General features: G+C 40.2%; 1 protein-coding gene across 5 annotated transcripts in view; it reads right to left on the bottom strand.

The window, feature by feature from the left end:
* Positions 1-4961, bottom strand: part of CMYA5 (cardiomyopathy associated 5) — a 152920-nt gene that overhangs the window by 27276 nt on the left and 120683 nt on the right. For 4 of the 5 annotated variants that reach the window (XR_003680958.2, XR_003680957.2, XR_008618071.1 and 1 more), the window contains exon 13: positions 880-1045. The exons of the other annotated variant lie outside the window; for it this stretch is intronic. The gene's annotated coding sequence lies outside the window, so the exon portion shown is untranslated. The remainder of the gene's footprint in view (positions 1-879; positions 1046-4961) is intronic. 5 annotated transcript variants of the gene reach the window in all.

Raw genomic sequence — 4961 nt, 5'->3', positions numbered from 1 at the left:
ACCTAGAAAAATGGTACAGATGAACCAGTTTGCAGGGCAGAAATTGAGACACAGATGCAGAGAACACACCTATGGACACCAAGGGGGGAAAGCAGCTGGGGGGGTGGTGGTGTTGTGATGAATTGGGCGATTGGGATTGACATGTATACACTGATGTGTATAAAATGGATGACTAATAGGGACCTGCTGTATAAAAAGATAAAGAAAATTAAATTTAAAAAATAAAATAAAAAGAAAGCTCTAATTGAATGGGAACAAAGCAAAAATAAGTTTCCGATTTTGAACTTCAAGCCCCGTAGAGGTAATTCACAGGGTTTCCCATTGGGCTGAATAACTGGAGACTCATTTCTATGCCTATAGGGGCAAAAAAGTAGCCCCGAACTTATTCTTGGGAGAGTGCAGAACAATGCACGGCTCCCCACTTCTCACATTATAAGGTGCACGCAAAGACTTTGTGTGGGGGCCCCCTAAATGCTACTCTTTGGGAGCAGAGGTGTTTCTGACCTGAAATGACTTGGGGAAAATGGCAGCGTCCCACACAGCCAGGGCTGGTGTGTAGGTGTCTGCTGCTGCTGTTCAACGCTCAAATGCATATTTTATCCATTTTCTGGAGCTCTGCAAGGGTAGAACTTAGCTCAGAATAATTAAGGAGAAATGCAAATCAAGAAATAAGCCTAGTTATAGTTTAATTCACTGAAGGAAGACAAGTAAAAAGCATTATAAATATTTCAACAGAGGTGATTTCCTGAAAAATGCCATTAATCAACATGTTTTCCTTAGAAAACGACCCTCTAAATAGCTTGTGTTTTGAATGAGTCAGGTTTATTCTCCCTATCTGGGTGATAATGCTTGACCTTGAGATTTCACTCCTTCACTCACCTCCAGTCATTGAGAAAACTAGGTGACCGGCAAACAGACTCTGTTTGGAGCTTCTGCTTGAAGGACCCAAACGTTTTTCTCCTTCTGACTGACAATCCAAGGACTGTTTGGAGACAGCCCTCAAATATTCAAGTGGAGAGAAGTAGGAAGTTGACACACAGTGATTCTGAACGGTGAGAAGGGAAATTGTGTTAAAGAAGAACCAAAAATCTATACGATTTTCAGACTTCACTTTCAACAACATTTATTTACCACCCGATTTGTATGAGGCCCTAAGCTAAAACCTAGGGTCTTCAGAGACAATCTCTCCCCCACGGGAGCCCTCCACTGCCATGCCCTAGAGTCATCCCAAAAGGCACTCCTTCCCCCTCCCTCCTTCCCCCCATCCCCAAGAGCTACACTGACCTTTGAGTCCCTCTCAAGCATCAGGCTATTTCTCACCTCCTCACCTTTACTCTATGTCAGAAACACTCTCCTCTCCCCTCCTCTTGCCTCCATAACCCACTCCCCTCAATCTGGCCAACTCCTATTCAGCCATCAGGTGTTAGCGCAGACATTTCTTGTAAGAAAGCCCACCTAAGTCCTCCCAAGTTCCTCTGCCTACGCTTTCACTTAGAACTTCTTTCCACTGAATAACCTTAAAAAGGCACAAAGAGACAAAAATAAAATGTCTTTTATGACTATAACTCTGGAGTCTTGCTTATTCAACACGCTACTGATGTAAAACTAATATTACTTGGTACAAGATATGTTCCCTCCCTGCTTTGTACCCCATGATTCTTCAGCCTATATGCTCATTAGATCCCTGTGATCCTGCCCCGGCCTCGTTGAAGGTGGGGATTGCTTACTCATCTTACTCATCTTACTCATCTTTGTTCCCAGCAGGAATCAGTATGGTATCTTGATACGGTAGATGTTTAAAAATACATATTCAAATTGAACAAAGTAAAATATAATATATTGAATTGACTCTAAATAAAGCTGGGCACTAGGCTTGCACCATCAAGGAGTCTCTATTCAGTCTTCCCAAATAGGTTTATACAAACTGGTTCAAGTTCACAGTAAATATGGAAACAATACACAATTTCCCATGACAAATTCAAGAAAAACTCTAGGCCAAATAGTGAAGTTGGTGCCTTTAAAACCAGACTTTTATAGAAATGAAAACTTGGAGGTCTATTGAATACCTATTGATAATGAACTGGTTGAGTAGTCTATGATCCATCTTTCCAGTGGACTATATTTGTGCATTAAAATAGTGACGTGAATCTATTTGTTGATGTGAGAAGATGTTCATGACATAGCTTTAAATAACAAGAGCAGACTATGTAACAGTGATTTTATTTACATTTTTTAAAGCATGTGTGTGTGTGTGTGTGTGTGTGTGTGTGTATACGTGCACGTAAGCATGTACGAGGGAAAAAAGAGAAGAGCCTAGGAGGATACACACCAAATGTTAACATTGCTTCCCTCTGAGTGGTGAAATTAAGGATAATTTATCTTTTGCTCTAAATACTTTCCCTGAATGTTTGCAATGAGTAAAAACAGGAAAATATTAAACTTTCATTGGAGATACAATGGCCATGGATAGTATGCCATGGAGAGCATGCCAAGGTGTGTGTGAGGACACTCTGCTCTTCTGAGGGGTACACTAGGCTCTTTGATCGTAATAAGTCCCTGCATTATAGCTGAATTAATAACAGCTAAAATCTTTGCTACTGTCATATGCCGGCACTCTGCTAAGAATTTTACATATGTTAATTCTTTTATTTACATGACACAACAACCCTTCCCTGCTTTATTTTTTTTATAGCACTTATCACTTTCTGATACTAAACAGTTTACTTATTTATCTCCTTTATTGTGTGTTGTTCCTCTCACTAGAATGTAAACTTCCTGTGGGCAGGGCTATTTGTTTTGATCACTGCTGGATCCCTAGTACCTATGGCAGTGCCTGGCAACTTAGTTAGTACTCAAATAAATGAATGAATAAATGAACAACCTTATGACATAATAACTAGTACCATTCCTTCCCTACAATGAGGACTCTAAAGGAGGCTAAACAATTCGCCCAAAGTCACACACTGTAAAGGAGCAGAGCCATGTCTCTCTCAACACAGATCTACATGATGACCTGTGTTCTAACCCACTCTCATCAGTTACAACAAATCCTTGAATGAGAGCATCCTCCTCCTCCCCCCACATGCAGTCAGTCCACAGGAGAGACAGTGAGATGTCACATAACAACTTTCAAGTGTGGTTTCCTTCTGACTATTAAATTGGTAAGATCCTGACATAATAGAAGATGTTCTATCATTTGCAATGGTCATCTAACAGGCATGATATTTTTTCAGATCAAAAGCAAGAGAAACAGGGCCTAGAAATGGAAAAAAAAAAAAACTAGAGCCTGGAAAATGCCCTTAAGGCATCTTCTTCTTTTTTTTTTTTAAATTGTGAGTATAAGAATTTGGACTGAATAGATAAAACCCCCAAAGGACAAGGATTTTCTCGGGGAAAACTCCTCAGGGATGATGCAAGGAGAAAGTACTTGGAGCAGCAAACCCAAATATTTGGGCCCATGGCTGGTCATAGCAGTTTAATAATGCTGACCATTAAGATCTTGCACATAACTTGCCTTGCTTTCCACATAACCAAACAATCTTTTGACTTACACAGAGCTTCCCATGTAAAAATCTGTCAGTTCTCCTGAGCATGTGGGATTTGAGAGGTAAAGAGCCACAGGTAGTATGTGCAGCCCAACACTGACCATGGTGGGTACCCGCAGGTCTTGGAGCTCAGGGCCTTAGAGAGAGAATCCTCTGACCAGAGATGTATGTTCTCCAGCCCCTTTGGAAATTTGATTTCTCACTATAGATTAAGCGATTGGCATCCTAAATTATCAGTCTTCTGTGGGTTTGATTAATGTGGGTGAATCCCTGTGGAACTGACATCCTTTGGGAGCTCTGACCAACCCAGTTCCTAGATCTTCAGTGGGAAAACTAGCTCTGAATTGTAATGACAATTCTAACCCAGGAAAACCAGACCCTTCCCCCATACACACACATGTCCACACACACATACACACACATATGAAATATGCACAACATACAGATGCACACACAAACACACTCACATACACACTTATATACACACCTCTGAGGCCCTGTTTGAGGCCCTGTTTGGCCAGGCAACTCCTTGGATGACATCATTATCTCATTTTCCCTGTAACTGCAAATTCATGCAGTTGAAAAGATATAAAACATTTCCTTCAAATTTGCTTGTATTTCTCCATCTTTGCTGGTTGCCAACTTTTCACTGAGGGTAAACAGACTCAGTTCAACACAAAGTCAGCCCAGGTACAATAGCAGTTTTTCCCCACAGTTCTGCACGAGGCTGGTTCTAAAGGCAACTAGTGGTACATGTAAAAGTATGAAATTAGAACACTCCCTAACACCATACACAAAAATAACCTCAAAATGGATTAAAGACCTAAATGCAAGGCCAGACACTATCAAACTCTTAGAGGAAAACATAGGCAGAACACTCTATGACATAAATCACAGCAAGATCCTTTTTGACCCATCTCCTAGAGAAATGGAAATAAAAACAAAAATAAACAAATGGGACCTAATGAAACTTAAAAGCTTTTGCACAGCAAAGGATACCATAAACAAGACCAAAAGACAACCCTCAGAATGGGAGAAAATATTTGCAAACGAAGCAACTGACAAAGGACTAATATCCAAAATTTATAAGCAACTCATGCAGCTCAATAACAAAAAAACAAACAACCCAATCCAAAAATGGGCAGAAGAACTAAATAGACATTTGAGAACAATATGGAGGTTCCTTAAAAAACTATAAGTAGAATTACCATATGACCCAGCAATCTCACTACTGGGCATATACCCTGAGACAACCATAATTCAGAAAGAGTCATGTACCAAAATGTTCATTGCAGCTCTATTTACAATAGCCAGGACATGGAAGCAACCTAAGTGTCCATCAACAGATGAATGGATAAAGAAGATGTGGCACATATATACAATGGAATATTACTCAGCCATAAAAAGAAACAAAAT

Source organism: Physeter macrocephalus, chromosome 8, assembly GCF_002837175.3.
Source record: "Physeter macrocephalus isolate SW-GA chromosome 8, ASM283717v5, whole genome shotgun sequence".
In the NCBI taxonomy this organism is placed as follows: Eukaryota; Metazoa; Chordata; class Mammalia; order Artiodactyla; family Physeteridae; genus Physeter; species Physeter macrocephalus.
This window is presented reverse-complemented; position numbering and strand designations above follow the sequence as displayed.